Source organism: Uloborus diversus, chromosome 8, assembly GCF_026930045.1.
Source record: "Uloborus diversus isolate 005 chromosome 8, Udiv.v.3.1, whole genome shotgun sequence".
In the NCBI taxonomy this organism is placed as follows: domain Eukaryota; kingdom Metazoa; phylum Arthropoda; class Arachnida; order Araneae; family Uloboridae; genus Uloborus; species Uloborus diversus.
The window spans coordinates 4,748,575-4,766,440 of record NC_072738.1 but is presented as its reverse complement, the minus strand read 5'-3'; positions in this window follow the sequence as shown (position 1 = coordinate 4,766,440).

Here is a 17,866-nt window from a genome sequence, read left to right as displayed (position 1 = left end):
TATACTAGGATTAGCATTCTGTTGACTGGCTGGTTCGTCGTCTTTAGTGGAGAGGGAGGAGAACATATTTTTCGTAGGGATAGCCATCACTTTGTCCTTGGGAGGGCTCCGACAGGTTCTTTTGGCCTTTACGAACACTTTCAGTGTGGTCAACTCCTCGTCGCTTTCGCTGCCGAGGGGGATGTCGGGGGGAAGGGAAGAGTCCATTCATCTTCTTTTGATTCTCCTTAGCAAGAAGATCAGCATCGTCGTAGATTTTATTTTCCTCCATAGTCCAGAATCTCGGGTCAGTCATAATGAAGAGGGAGTTGAGAAGTTCCTCCAGGTAATCAGCAATGCCGTTCAGAGTGGGCTGGTCGAAAGCTTCAACATGTTTTTCCCTGGTTGCTTGGAGATCAAATTTGTAGCGATCAAGAAGTTGTTGAAAGCGAGTAGATATTCCATTTTTAGTAGTGCATGGGTATTTCCTCCGAATAGAGGCCAAAGACATTAGAGAATCGGGAGAAGACCTGGCGCTGAGCTGGGGGACGGTTTCGCTGACGGGAGTTTACCCCGCCGGCCCTGACAAGGGCCGTTACGCCGTTATCCCCAGCTGGCGCTCGGTTTCTTCCGCGTCGAGGGCTTAGGCATCAGAGAACGAGAGAGGAGAAAAAACACGTCCGACAAGGTCGGGCGCTCGAGATTTTTTTTTTTTATATGGGCGAGATGCAACTACAGAAATACACTGTTTGTTTTGCAATATTCTTGGAAAAAAAAAGTAATATTTGCTGACAGACACATTTTTCAAATTACCTAAAATATCTGAAAATTTACTGTTTTTCCAAGCATTTATAAATGAACAGTGTATTTCTGTCGCTGTCGTTTAGTTTTATTGATTTTTCAAACATACCGGTCATTTTCGAGACCTTACAGACTTTTTTTTTTAATACCTTTTGAAATACAGCAGCGCCATCGTTTGAGGAACATTGTAACTAATTTTGAACGTTTGTATGGCTGAAAATTTACTGTTGTCCCAAGCATAATGCAAGAAGCGATTATATTTCTGTCGTTGCTCATTTAGTTTTTTATTGATTTTTCAAATATATCAGTCATTTTTGGAACACCCTGTACATAAACAGTTTACTGCTCGCAGTAAAAATTGAAATTTTAATTCAAGAGAATAAAACATAATACTAAATGGAAATTTAAAAAAAAGCATAAGAAAAATACAAAATTTGGCCCACAAAGATATATTATTGCGCTAAATCGCGTTTTATTCAAACAGTGTACATTTAAGTAGCTCTCACGATTAAATGAAATCCAGTTTAAAAGGCTTCGGATTCGTTAGGGGGTTACTGTAATGAATTGAAAATTAAAATCCTACTCACATCGTCAATAAATGTGCAGACAAGTGCATCCGACAGCATAGAGCCTTCGACGCGTACAGAATACGTCATAGAAAATGCCAAGTATTTGTGTAGTAAAAAGCCAAGTATCATTTCCCATTACAAATCTGGGATTAAATTAATAAACTGGTAAATTTGATACATACAGCTGAATATTTGAAATTTCTTATATTTACCTATTGTAGTGGGGACTGAATAATCACCACAGATTAAACAAAATCACTGAATTTTCCAAATTATACACAATTTATTAGAAATTGCATTTTTATCCACCAGTAGTTTTTGCAAATATATGGTATATATTTCCAATAATGACAGATGATGAAATATGGACCACGAATCAAGTTTATCACATAAGTGAAAAAATAGCTGCAACCAATGAGCCAATTAAGTAGATCACGCAATGGTAACATAAGCGTCTATGAAATATTTACCATATTTTGCAAATTTTTGCCATTTTGTCTTCTTTTTTTGATATATATAAATCACGCTCAGCAAATTAAAAGCAATATCAAAGTTCCAATTATCATGTCAGCTCAAAATTTTGTGGGAATGTGTTGTAAATTTTCAAGTGCGGTTATAAAATTGAAGCTTTCGAAATTTTTGAAAGGTGTGCTGCGGTCCTCACATATGTCAGCTATTTTGGCTAATTTTCGCATCTAAGAGAGTCCACGTTCGTCCATCAGGTGGAAACTGGGCGTCAAAATTTTCCGTGCCATTAACATCCGCGCCTTAATGGTGGTACATGAAAGATGATGCCCGTAACGGGGTTTCGCACTAGGTCTGCTAAAGGCTAATGAGCCTAACGCAGCCCCATTAGAAAAAAAAAAAAAAACTTTTGGCTAATTGTAGTGTTTCGGCTGTTTTCAAAACTTTTTATTTGGCAACCCTGGTCTGAGAGACAGAGATAGAAAACACGAAGTGTCGAAGTCTAGATTAAGAAATGATTAGTGATTAACTAAATGTACTATTATGTGTTTTTCTATTGAGATTTGTAATGCCATTCTTTCTTTTAATCCGTTCATATCTGTTCTTCAAAAAAAAAAAAAAAAAAAGAAATAATAATAATAATAATCATAATAATAATAATAAATAAAATAAAAATAAATAATTAAATAAATAAATAAAATAAAAAAATAAATAAATAAATGAAAATAAAGAAATAAAAAAAAATAATTTGAATTTTTACATCTTGAATTCAAATTATGTTTTTCGCAATCACGAGTGTGTGTATGTAGACGTCTGTGTTTGTGTGTTTTTGGTATGTGTGTTTGTGTGTAGGGGTATGTGCAGGGGTAGGCATGAATGTTTTTGTCTGTGTGCTAGGATAAGGGCGTGGGTAGTTGTGTGTATGAATGTGTGCGTAGGGGGGGGGAGCGTATGTGTATCTGTGTGTAGGCATATGTGTTTGTGACTTGTGCAGGCATGAATGTGTGGGTAGTTGTGTGTATGTGTATGTTTTTGTGTGTGTATGTGTAGGGTGTCTATATGTATGCGTGTGTGTATGTGTTTGTGTATGTGTGTGTATGTGTTTGTGTGTGTGTATGTGTGTATGTGTGTGTGTGCGTGTGTGTGTAGTTGTGTATGTATGCGCGCGTGTGTGTAGGGACATGGATGCAACCTGGAGATGGCTTTCGCTAGAGGAGTAGCATCGTGAGGAGCCGGTCGACGGTGATGGTGCGGAGGGTGGCGGTGGGAAAATAAAATGATAGGAAGCCAAAAACTGTCAAATGAAAGCAATAAGCAATCGTGATTGCTCAAAAAAAAAAAAAAAAAAAAAAAATATATATATATATATATATATATATATATACTAGCTGACCGAGCCACGCCTTGCTGTGGCGAAGTTGTTGGATTAAAAAAAAATTTTACTCAATATTTCGATAGAATCTAATTAATATTTTTAGTAAAGCTTAAAATAGTCTAGTCAATTTTAAAACAAATGAGATTGATAATGTACGTGTTAGGCTGAATTTAGTAATTATTAAATAGAGTAAGTACTAACTAAATTTTCAATGGTTAAAGCACTATACTTACGCTTTGTCAATTTTGCAAGTATGACGTCGGCCAAAAATAAAAGCAAAATAACTTGAAAGTGATAGTGAATATCGAAACTGATTGTAATATATCAGAACGCAGAAATTAAACATAAACCAACATACACTTTTAGAATGTGCACTAAATTTTGTTCAACTCAGAATATCTATAGTTTGTAATCAATAACGTTTTCTGAAAATACATTAACTAAATTAAAACCATTATAAAAATTAAATTTTATAAATGAGATAGATAACATTGACTTCGATCTATTATTTCTATACTTTGAAAACTAAAAATTATCTAACACTAAGTTGTGCACGATATTCTTGCTTAACCTGTCTTTTACTAACACGAATAGGTATGATAGCTTTCCCACTCGTGGATAGGCAATAGATACAGAGTGTCCTGAAAAAGACTGACTGTTTTCAAAACTTTATAACAGGAAAATGGTTAATGATTAAAAACAAATTTCAGAAAATTCATGTGGTGGGCCGTAAGTTTCTTACCCCCAGAGCTCCAAAGTTAGGTTCAAAAGTTTTTCAATAGATGGCGCTGCAGATAGTAAGCCTATAAGTCAAAAAAATAATTATTGGAATTCACCAATTTTTCCTCCAATTGCGACATGTGGTTCCAGCCCGCGACACACACTTTGAAAATTTTGTTGAGAAATTTTATTTATTAAAAACATTTTTCGAAAAACTATGATGTTAATTTTCTACTTTTCTTTGATTTACGGTCTTACATATGCTGCGCCATCTATTGGAAAATTCTTGAACTAAATTTTGGAACTTTGGGGGACGAAACTTACGGCCCACCACATGAATTTTCTGCAAAAAAATATTTTTTTATCATTAAATATTTTATTGTTATGAATTTTTGAACAGTCAATCTTTTTTAGGACATCCTGTAGTTGCTCATGAGAGAAACATGTATGTTTCAAATCTAAACCGAAAGTAGACATTGTTTGGTCTTGAGATCTATTTATGGTCTTTTCAAAAGCTAAACAAATCGGAAATTGGAAGCCTTTCAAATGTGTTAGAAAATTATGGACGCTATTAATCGCTTACGTGGCAACACTAAAATTTCTCCTTTAAACTTTTCCGTCAAAATTGTTGAAATTTTGATGAAGAAACGTGTGCCGTTGCATAATCTAGGTGGGTTTGAACTGAAAAAAAAATAATTAATTGGTGAACGAATTTTCAACCGAAAATCTTCAATCAACACTAAAGCTTCATTATACATTTCTGGTGTTTAATCTAGATTTGGATATCGGTGTATTTGTTTAACTCAGTGGAGTACATCCTCAGGCATAAAATTTATATAGTTTCCCCACAGAAATGATGATTGTGTTGGATATTATGTCGCGAAAATTATCTTAAACAGTTGACGAATACTGTTTCTCGTTATACAAAACCTGCATTAGAAAATGCAACTCCCAATGATTGTGTGCTACCAATAATTACAATTCGCGAAATGCATCGTGATATGTATTAAACACTCGACAAATAACGGTTCGCAAATATTCCTGTCTTTTCGAGAATGTTTAACGAAAGCAAATACAAAAACAACATTCACTTTATTTTGGATGCACAGTTTTGTTTTGGATGGAGTTTTTGTTCTAATGTCTTGGCTTTAATTTTTAATTATGCCTGAGATTGATGAATTTGGTGTTCTATGTTTGCTTGGCTTCTATGTTTTTTTTTATTTTATTCAACGCAGTAAAAATAATTAAGAAACGTCCTGAAAAATGATGGGCAGCGAATACGCCCAATTTCTGCCAGTAACATATCTTAGAAATAAAAAAGAGTATATCACTAAAAGTAAGAGACCTTCCTAAAATTATCCTAAAGACTTGCTGAAGAACCATAGCCACTGCTAAGAAGGACTTTGAAGTAGGCACAAAGAATTCTACTTGCTTGATACTCCTGGAAAGTTACTGAATCCAGAGACTCCCTTCCTCCCATTGGGAGTTATGTCAATCTGTACGGACCACGACGACAGTAATGAAGTCAGTTCATCACCAAAATTCATTAATCTTCCTGAAATTATCTTGAAATCTTTGAAGAATTCAGTACTATCACAGGCTAAAAGCCAAGACGTGTCGCTGGACCTTCAGAAAAAGATTAGGTGAGTTGAATAGAAAGCTTGACACCTCTTTACTTTTCCAAGAAAGCTCCAACACTAATGATGCAATCATGGCGAAAGGAAGGAGCCACTCGCAAGCAAATATCATGGTTTAATTAGTCTGCGAATTCTGCAATGACACGGAATCCAGAGGCTCATTCACTCTCACTGAGAGTTTAGTCAATGTAGACGGAACATTATCGAAACTGTAGCCGATACACTTAATAAATACGCTTAGTTAATCTTTAAACTGGAAATTAAAAATATTTTTCACAACAGTAAGAAGTCCGCATTCATGAAATTTGTATCAATTCAGGAAACTTTTTGAAGCAGATACTTGATTTCCAAATAAAATTTCCAATAAGACTTTTGAAATCCAACATGTTCCACGAAAATAATCAGTAACGTTTCGGTTCTGTTTACAATGCATGTAAAATAGCGTGGAACATGGTAAAAAATTTTATATCTGAGAATTGGGCCAAACACATTAGGTTTTAGACAATGTAAAAAAAAATCAGAGTCGTTTTTGGTGTTTCAATTGCTCTTCGTAGAAAATATCTTTGGTAAAATATATTCATTCGTTGACCATATACAAGATGTACAGCAAAATGCAGTACAGGAGGGTCTCTTTCAATATATGAGGAAGTCAGACAGCTTCGTTGCTGTTTTTATGTCCACTCATCGCCCATCGTATTTTTCCGGCAATTTTGTTTTTATCTCTTACTTCAAATGCTACCTAAGAGGATCTTTACTAATGTATTTGATGAAGTATTTAATGGATTTCACGGAACTGCAAAACTCGACATTTATATCTGAGTCTCATACGTTTTTAAAAGCAGTGGTGAGTATGGAACTACCGCTGCTTATCAATTTCAACTTGATTTGTAGAATTTGACATTTAGATTGAAAAGTGTGACCTCTATACTCCTCCTTTCTGCGGCGATATTGTTAATAACCATCAATATTCGTAACATAGTATCATTTGAATATTTTAATTAACTTAAGAATAAAATTTTTGACGATGAATCAACTTACAGCGCCATCTAGTAAGAATTTACATAACCAAACAATCAATACCATTATTAAAGTATAATACTCATTTTATTTGCAATTAAAAATTATAAAAACCATCCTATCTTTTAAGTTGGACCAAATTACAGATACGTATGAAATCTGATAAAAATCGGTTCAGTACTTTCGGAGTTTACTCCGAACAAACATCGTGACACGAGATTTATATATATATAGATATACCCATTTTTTGGTTCCTCATTCCCCTAAAATGACTGTCTTACCAGTAAAAGATAGTTCAGTTGCCGGATCGAGTTCAGCCTTGCCACAATAAAGTCTTTCCCTGCATGTGAAACATTACCAACTAGTATGTTGTGGCCATTACGAAACTTTCTTCTATATTTTTCCTTTTTCTGATCACTCCCCATGCTTGACGAGGAAGCAATATTCCTAACAAAAACAAAATTACACATGCAAAAACTTGACGACCATCCCAATGTCTGAATTATTGTAAAAACAAAACAAAGAGCGAAAATTGAAAGTTACTTTAAAAGCCTTACTTGAATTAATTACAAATATTTTATTTATTAACAAACATAAGATGGCAACAGTTAAAAATTTTAAATCATTGAGATAATATTTCCGATCATTTCCATACAATTAAAATCACGAGAAATACGCAGACGACAATCTATTACGATTTATCTTTCTTATTGTTGCATTAATAAAACTATTTTTATTCGCAAAAAAAAAAAAAAAAAAAATCAACACCTCTTGGAGCGATTGGAGTCAAAATTGAACCAAAGCCTGTTTACGTATGGATACACATATATTCCAAATTTCAACCAGAACGTAGCATTACTTCTTGTGATAGAGCACTCACAATGGAAAAAAAAGAACGGGCGATTGCGCTACCCCCTTTTTAGCTGTTGACACCAAAATAAAATCAGCTCTTATACCCACTAAGGGCTACTTGTCAAAAAAATTTTGTTTGATTCCGTTCGTTATTTCTTGAGATACAGCAGTCACAATTGACGACAAAAAACGTTCTATAGCTCAACCTCTGTTTGAGCTATTGACACCAAAATTGAATCAGCACCTGCTCCTGTTAGGGGCAACATATGGACCAAATTTTGTTTGATCCCGCTAGTTACTTCCTGAGGAATAGCAAGCACGCGTAACTCAAAAAACGTCCCATTGCTCCACCCCCCTTGGAGGAATTCGTGCCAAAAACCAATGGGCACAAGTTCACATAGGGGCACATATGTGTACCAAATTTCGTTCAATTTCATGCGGTAGTTTTTGCTGTAGAGCGGTCACAAAAAACTGGTCACACACAGACGTGACACACATACACACACACACACACACAGACAGACAGACATTTTCCAAAAATAGTCGAAATGGACTCAGCACACCTCAAAACGTTCAAATCCGTCAAAATTCGAAATTCGAAAATTTGCACGAATCCAATACTTTCTTCTATATATTAGATATAGAAGAAAGTAAAAACACATTATAAAATTATCATGCTGTGGCACAAGTTTCATTGCTGAAACACGCGCATTACTCGATCATGGGCTACTGTATATATGCGTATTGGTCATCGTTTCGTTATTAGTCGACTAGGACAATTTTACAAGTCGTTAGCAATCGTCAAGGTGCTCATCTGTACTGCCGTGGGAAGATATTTTGCATAATCTGCTGAAATACAGTTCTGTATTTGAAGAATCGCCATTTTCCTCATTTCATGCTTACTTATTGTCGACAAAACCTTAATTAAAAAAGGAGTTTTCTTGGTCAGAGACCGTCCGCTGCAATTAGCGGAAGTGAGTGTCGTCAACCGCCCACAGCTCAACGGACGGACTCCGCCAAACGCCCTCTCTTTCATTAAGGTTTGTTTTTGTCGACAACAAAGGAAGCATGAACGTATGGCGTCTATGTGTGGGCATTTCCGCCATTATTCGAATGTTCTAAATTTGAAAAATCTATCTCATTCATTGAAAAATAAATACAGGCGTCCCTCGTATAACACGGTTAATGCGTTCCGTGTTGTATCGAAACCGTGTTATACGAGACTTTTTTAAAAATAACTTTTTATCTTAATTTTTACACGAATTAATTATGTACATCGTAAAAATCATGTGAATATGTACCGTGTTATATCGAAACCGTGTTATACGAGATTTTTTTTTTTAAATAACTTTTTATCTTGATTTTTACACGAATTAATTATGTACATCGTAAAACTCATGTCAATATGTACCGTGTTATATCGAAACCGTGTTATACGAGATTTTTTTAAAAATAACTTTTTATCTTAATTTTTACACGAATTAATTATGTACATTGTAAAAATCATGTCAATATGTACCGTGTTATATCGAAACCGTGTTATACGAGACTTAGAAATAATGTAAATGAAGGGATGTGTATCGTTTTATATCGAAACCAAGTATCAAAAAAGCAAAGTAAAAGCTTATTAGAGTTATCAAACATTAACAGAATGTGTTAAACAGAAATGAAATTCTATCTTTTTTTAACACGCTTTTATTAGCTTCACCTGTATGTATGTATGTATGTATGTATGTATGTATGTATGTATGTATGTATGTATCTTGTAACGGAATCTTGCAGCTCAAATTTCGCCCACTTCCTGCGATCGGATTCTTTTGAAATTTGGCACGCGATCTCAGACCCGATGACAATGCAATATTCTAGAATCAAATTAATTAATTAAACCTTTTAATTGTTAGTTTCCTCCAATTTTAATCAATATTTTGGCATAAGTCCAGCAATGTGAAAAAGGATAAATTAAAAAAAATACATCAAAAAATGCTCGCAAAAATTATTTAAAAATATCTGCAAAAACCTTCAATTTTTCTGCATCAGACAAAATTTGTTCCAATGTTCCAAGGTGATTAGAACATGAATTATAATTGTTTTTAACTAATTTCATGCCAAAATTTAGGTGAGCCTTCAATTGGAAATTCATTGCTGATCAGACCATTGTGGAACAAAACTTTTATTCAAATGCATCTCAAATTTTCAAATTAATATAAATATGATTTCTGCAAACATACGTCGATGACTCACAGTAGTTTCCCATCGGGGTGCCCTTGTCTTAACTTTAAGATATTACGTCGCACTCGTTTTATAAATAATTTCGTCACCTGATAATTCTCCAACATAAGACTAAAAAGCAGAAAAATAAAATAATAGTTTAAAAAACTAAAAAAACACGCTTTCGTAGCAAAATGAACTAAAAAGTGAAAAATAATCTTTGGATGATAGTAGTTGACCAATCACTTAATTTTAATGTAATACACAAAAGCGTGGGGGTTTCTTATCAGTTGTCTTGAATTTCTTCCATTTGTTGTCCAAGCAAAAATGTAAATAGACAGCACCCCACGCTTTTTTGTATTACATTAAAATTAAGTGATTGGTCAACTACTATCATCCAAAGATTATTTTTCACTTTTTAGTTCATTTTGCTACGAAAGCGTGTTTTTTTAGTTTTTTAAACTATTATTTTATTTTAAAAGATAACATTAGTGTTATATCTAAACCATGAATTATTATAATAAAGTATAAATACAACCAGGAAGTGAGTTTCGTACCGTGTAATATCGAAACTCTGTTCGCCACTTTGGTACCGTGTAATATTGAAACCGTGCCGTACAAGTACCGTGTTATAAGAGGGACGCCTGTACTGCAGTAGTAGGAAAGGAAAGAAAGGCAATATCATGAAGCAATAACGGCTACAAATCGAGCGAATATAACAAATCAACGCGAAGTCAAAGAGATAATGTTAAAACATCAGATTCCGACACCGAATAAAAGATGTATCTTTATTGAAAAAGAAAAAAAAGAGAACAATTTAGTTAATATACTGAATTTGGTACTTCTTCTAAAAAGCAAAACTTGAAATGAGAAAAAAAAAATAATAATAATAATTTGAATTTTGACTTCTTGAATTCAAATTATGTGTTTCGCAATCACGAGTGTGTGTTTATATGTAGGCGTGTGTGTTTATGTGTGTGGGGGTATGTGTGTTTATGTGTAGGGGATATGTGTGTGTGTGTAGACATGTGTGTTTGTGCCTGTCTGCAGGCATGTGTGTGTGAGTAGTTGTGTGTGTGTGTGCAGGTGTGTGTGTGGGGGGTATGTGTGTGTAGGCATATGTGTTTGTGTCTGTGTGCAGGCACGAGTGTGTGGGTAGTTGTGTGTATGTGAGCGTGAGGTGTGTGTTGGTGTATGTATGTGTATGTGTTTGTGTGAGTGTGTGTAGCTGTATATATGTATGTGTGTGTGTGTCTGTGTAGGTGCGTGTATGTATGCGCGTGTGTTTAGCATATTGACGCAACCTGGAGACGGCTTTCGCTAGAGGAAGAGCATCGTGAGGAGCCGGACGACTGTGATGCTGCAGAAGGTGCTAGCGGGAAAATAAAATAATAGCACATCAAAAAAGTCAAATGAGAACAATAAACAATCGTGATTGCTCAAAAAAAAAAAAAAAAAAAAAAAAAAAAAAAAAAAAAACCCCGAAAAGACCAAAGAAAAAAAAAACAATTGTTTTAGTTAAAAAACGCTCATGAATAGTCATATTTTCTCTCACTAGATGATGCTACAATAATATTCAGTGCCAATGGAACTACTTCTAGCACATCAAATGACCGAAAGGACTCTTTAGACTACCCGAAGAAAAACAACTTAAGATTGTTATCCGCGGTCTTCCTATTCAAACTGAATTGAATTGGATTGTTGATAATCTAACCATACTAAGATTCGTCCCCCAGCATATTACGCAATCGCGTAAAATTGGACATGACAAAAACAAACTGCCCTTGTTTCTCATTTATTTGAAAGATCAAGTAGAAAATGAAAAAATTTGGTCACTTGAGAGATTGGGGGAATTTAATATCACCCTTGAATCCCTCAGAAAAAAAGACATTATGCAGTGTTGGAACTGCCAAGCATTCTTTCACTCCTGGTTTAGTTGTGCTCGACCCCCTGTTTGCCTTGTGTATGCAGGTCAGCACGAAACTAAAGAATGCCGAGAACCCTCAAACGTATCACCCTCATGTTTTCACTGCATAGGTCAACATCGTGCTAATTATAGAAGTTTTCCGAAACAACAAAATCTCATCGTCCCTTGAACCGGAGAAATAAAGTTGAAACTTGCACTAATTCGGGACCCTCGCCCAAATTTTCAAGTGCTGTTAATGCAATTCAACAGTCTCCCCTGTGTCACCTAAATCAAATAATACTGTTATCGATAAGTTAACAATTACCCACCAAAATCTTCTGCTTAAACTACGTAGATAGTTGATCCACTTTTATGTATCTTCGATCTACCAGTTTATTTTCCTTTACTCTTTTGCTACTACCTTTTCAGTTTTTCCCGGCATTTACGTATTTGAGTAGGCGTAGCTTATTGCGACGGATTTTCAGCCTTCCAATGAGCATGCCGCTTAATACTTCACAACTCTGGAGACAAAAATGACATCAAAAAGTATCCCACTACGTTGGTGATGATTTAATTCAATATTCTAAAACTGTCAAATACCTTGGTGTTTACCTGGATAGGGGTCTCACTTTCAAACCTCACATTGATAATGTCATTAAAAAAGCCAACATAAAGATCGGCTACCTCTAGGGATTGTTAAACAAAACCAACTCCCTTAGCACTAATAACCGACTTTTACTTTACACGACCATCATTAGACCAGCTCTTGTTTACAGTATACCCGCTTTGGGGGTATGCTGCTAAAACTAACATTGCCAAAATTCAAACCATTCAAAACAAGATTCTTGGAAAAATATTTAAGGCTCCTTGGTACGTCTCAAACGCTACCCTTCACAATGACTCCGGAGTCAATTATATTACTGACTTCATCATTGATACCTCAACGCACTTTTTCACTAAACACGAAAATCACACCAACCCACTAATTCATGAACGGGTGTTGTACACCTTCAACTCCGGCGGAAAAAATCTTCCGTCGGACTCCATGTTAATTCCTTACTCTCTCCATTAGTTTCCTATACTAGGACTAGCAACCCTAGTATAGTTAGTGACCTCGATCACTAGTTCCCCCTCGTGGAAGTTGCTGCAAACTGCCAGGTTTTGTCTGACAGTTTGTTCTCTCCTTCTCATGGCATCGTTCATTGTAAATATTGTATTATGCTCGTTCATGTACTCAATTCATGTATTTATTCTTATCCTAGTATTTCCCATTTATTCGAATTTTTCCAACTCATTTTATCCATTACACTGCACTTAACTCATGATGTATATATGTAAATATGTAAATAGAGTGGCCCTGAAACGTCTCCCTTTTTTCTTTTTTTCCTCCTCCCCCCCCCCCTCACGACCTCACTCATGTCAACTCCGTCACATCTTATCCTTCATACTGAGTAAAAGAGCTTCGTTCTGGCTCATATTATCTATGATCTGTATCTGTGGAAATTGCTTGTTTCAGCTGACGTACCATTTCAAATCTTTACGAATTTTCATATGAATAAATATTGCCACTCTTTCCCTTCCTTGCCGCTCAATAATTTTTATTATTGATTGCTGTTTTCTTTGTAGACGTGGTCCTAACCTGCGATCTTCAAGTAAAGTGTGGTAGGCAATATCCTAATTTATTAAGTCCAGTCTACTATGTTATTTAGCTTTTAAGTTTTCCTAATTGAGACTGATCAAAAGGGCCATTATGCTCTACCATCAATGACGCCCGCCTGCGGCGAGCGCGCCATCCGAATGAAGTCAGTGAATGAAGCTTTTCATCTTTACTTTTAAATTAGGAATGAAGAATGCAAGAGTTGTATCTCTTCAGTCGAGATGTTCCGTCAACTGACGATTGCTATTCTCCATTGAGATAAACACACCACTTAACTATATCCATTTTTTGCAGCGAGCCCAGAGCATTTGCCCTTCCTACTACAACGGAAGAGCTTAGTCAAGATAGAAGAAAAGTTACTAAGTCCTTCATATTCGAATACCGAACGTATTAAAACTAATAAGTCATTGCTCATTTAAAAAACTGGCAGTGAAAATCGTCGACGACTGATTTTCTATGATGATGTATGAACAACGAAAATAAAATCTCTGGAAAATGGTTCGAATAACTGGAGAATCGATTGGAACAACGAAAAGCTTAAAGACGGGGCTTAAAAATTAGTTACGTAGTGTAATGCACGGAAAGAAAACGCCAAGTTTGTAGTCCAGGGAATATCGGATTGAGCTGAATTCAAACGTGAGCGGTTAGCGATTCCAGCGTGTGGTGATGCCATCTGTTGTCGTTATATGAAATGAAACCTATATTCGTTATATTTACATACTACACTCATACACTGTACGATGTGTCATTGAGGCAGTGCTACACTTTCTGCCGCTCGAGGCGGTTCCTCAATTTGCCGCCCTTTTGATGAGAAATAGTCAATACATGAAAGAATCAAAAGTATTTTAATAAGATTAAAATAAAGAAGAAAATAACTTATTTCTTTCCTTCTCGCTTCGGCTACTACCACCAGGGTTGCCAGACGTCCCGGATTTTGAAAAATTGTCCCGCGTCCCGGGGAACTTCTATACGGGACGGCTAAAGTCCCGTATTCTAACTGATGGCAATATTTTACAGAACGAGACATTATTTTAAGGGGAAAAAATGAAGTAAAACAAAAAATGAAAAAATGAGCAATAAGAAATTTATGTGGCAACAAACGCAAACATTGTTTTTGTTTTGATTTGGTTGGTATTTGCTCATAGACTAATCTTCATATACATAATAGCAAATGATTGAGTAACGCTCCTGACGTCCAAAACAACTCGCTTCACGGCATGATAATTTGATATAGTTTTTTTGGTAATGATTGACATGCAGGGAAATGCTTTATTTTGACAGGGCTGAACTGGATCCGATAATGTAACTGTTTTACTGGTAAGATTGTCGTTTTAGGAGAATGAAGAGTGGCCAACTATGAATGCTATCAACTGGAGTTTAGTGTTCATTCACTGAAGTTAGGGTTTCCATTTCAACTATCAAAATATCCCCAAATAGGCAATTACTAAATTCAAATGTTGAAGCGATTTTCACTCGTCATACCTAGACCGGCGATTTTCTTGTATTGGAAATATATCTGTGCGGATGCAACTAATCGCATTGAAAACGATTTTTACATTTCGAGACATTTAACGCTTTGCTGTGATTGAATTTTTCAGATTCATCATGAATAGACGTTCCAACAATATCCCCTCCCCCAACTCCTTTTCACTCCTAGAAAAATGTCCCATATTTACTTTTCTTAAATCTGGCAACCCTGACTGTTTATGCAAATTAGCATAAAATGCTGTAACCGCCGCTACGCGGCCCAAGTTTATAACTGATGGCTAATTCAGTCTGTTAAGTTCTGTTCTTTGAGAGTGTAATGTGTTTGTTTTGCAGCGCCAGAGTGTCGCTAATAAAGGTGTTTACTTTGCACAAGGTGTTAAGTGCTTTTTTGTACCTTAGAGCTATCGAAGTTGGCAATTTTGGCCAACAAATATGGTCCGTCTCACAGGAGCTGTGTGGATATACGCTCCTAAGAATCAGTGAAATTCAAGTGATACAGTGCATTTAGTTGCGAAAGTATTACGCGTATATCGTTATAAGGTAAGTGAACGCTTATACGATTGTACCATGTCTGAAACTCTTAAAAAGCTATTATCGAGAAAGCGAGTTCTCAAAATACAACATACGAAGTTCAAACAAAAGGTATCAGTAACTGAGTTTGAAATTCGTGACTTTGAACTATTAGAACGTAAGCATAAAGATTTAGAATTGGAATTAAAGGCTTGTTTTAAATCTATTTATGTTGCATGTAATGAAGATGCTACTGAGTCTTTTGAAAAAGAGCAAGAAGAAATTAACGATGTTTTAGATGAATTGGCATACGAATTACCTCGAAAGCATTCAAAAGCGAGAAGACTTTAAGGTAACTTCGAGGGTTGAATCGAACTCGAATGCGAGACAAATGTTAAATTGCCTAAAATGAACTTACCGCTGTTTTCAGGAAATTTGCACGAGTGGCTTTCCTTTAAAGATATATTTCTAGCAAGCATTCATCAGAACAAGAATTTATCTGATGCAATGAAATTACAGTATTTAAAATCATCGTTAAAAGGCGATGCTTTTCGGATATTTCAATCGATTTCAATTGTAGATAGTAATTATGCAGTAGCTTGGTCTCTGCTAGAGGAACGTTATTCAAATTCCCGGGAACAAGTTTATGCTCATCTAAAGCGCTTTTTTAGAATTCCTGCAATTCAAAATGAATCTGCCGCAGCAATCTTAAATTTAATAGATGTAAGCACTGAGTGTGTGAGGTCCTTAGAAATGTTAGATCAAAAGGTAGAGGGTTTTTCGTCTGTAATTCTAACTTTTATTTTAAGTCAAAAGTTAGATGCAAACACTAAGCTATGGTGGGAAAGGAATCTGAAAAAAGATAATTTGCCGAAGGTATCGGAATTATTAGACTTTTTGAAAGATCATGCGCGTACGTTAAATGCTTCAAAAATAAATGTAAATGTTAAGCAAAACCAGGCAAAAACGGCCGCAATGGTTTCCGGTGTAGTAGATAAAGTTTTGCAAAAGTGCATAATTTGTGGTAAAGGAAATCATAACATCTCCTCTTGCTATCAATTTCTTAAATTAAGCGCAAGAGATAGAGTAAAAGTTATTAAGAAACACAATTTATGTTTTCTGTGTTTTGATAGAAATCATGCGTCTAGAAATTGCGTTTCAAAATCTCTGTGTAATACTTGTTATACACAGTTATATCAAAAGTAGGGTTGGAAATTTCTTTCCTGCTAAGCGTTTGTTAGATTGTGGCTCGCAGAGCCAATTTATGAGTTGCGAATTAGCGGACAAATTAGAACTGAGAAAAGAAAAAGCAAATGTTTCCGTATCTTGTTTGACTGGGGTGTCAATGAATGTTAAATTTAAAACGTCAGCTGTGATTCGTAACAAGGGTGGATGTTATTCTCGGGTATTGGATTTTTTAATTGTTCCGAAAATAACTCAAATTACTGCTGTTAGTCATGTAACTATCTCGGAAATGGGAATATTTGAGAATGTTAACTTAGCTGATTCTGAGTTTAATAAGCCAGGGAAAATTGAATTGCTATTAGGAGCAGAAGTGTTCTTGGAATTATTACGATTTGGTCAATTGCATGTACCTAATTCTAATTTAGTATTACAAAATACTGTGTTTGGCTTTATAGTGGGTGGTAGTACTAAAGATAATTCCCAGCCTAAAGACTTGCATTGCGGGTTAATTAATGAGGCCGAATTAAGTAGGGTTAATTAAGAAATTCTGGGAAATTGAAAATATTGACGAAACAGATCAATTTAAAATTTCCGAAGAAATTGAATGCAATGACCATTTCTTAAAAACTCACAAACGAGATCAATCGGGAAGATTTATAGTTCAAATGCCTTTTAAACAGGATCCGCGGTTATTAGGAGATTCGAAACAAACCGCCATGAAAAGGTTAAATTCTTTATGGAATCGATTGAACAAAAATCCAAAGCTCGCAGATTTGTATTGTAAATTTATGATTGAGTACGAACGTTTAGGTCACATGGAAAGAGTAATGGAAACTCATCACGGTGTCTATAGGCCAGAGAAAAACTCTGCAAAACTTAGAGTAGTGTTTAATGGCTCGCAGATACTTCTATGGGGGAATCGATAAATTCCTTGCAAATGAATGGCGGAGTTATCCAAGAAGATTTGTTTCTATAATTTTAAGGTTCAGGACTTATCGTTATGCATTTACTGCAGATGTTCGAATGATGTACAGAATGATTAATGTGGATGAAAGTCAACGTGACTTGCAAAGGATTGTATGGAAAAATTCTGAAAGTGAAGAGGTCAAGACTTATTGGTTATGTACGGTAACATATGGTACAACAAGCGCACCATACCTCGCCATGAGATGTCTCAAGCAGTTAAGTGTAGAGGGGGAACAGCAGTATCCAAAAGCTTCAACCATTGTGAAGTCAGACTTCTATATGGACGATGTTCTGACTGGAGAGGCGGATTTAGAGACTTCTAAGGATCTTAAAGAGGAAATTATAGAACTGTTAGGAAGTTGTGGAATGCATCTTCACAAGTGGTGCGGCAATCATCCAGAGTTGATTGATACATCATCAGATGCAGATTGCTACGATTTTGATAAGCTGAGTGACACGAAAACTTTAGGACTGTTATGGAAATCACAGAATGATGTTTTTGCTTTTAATTTATCCTGTGAAGATCAGCCT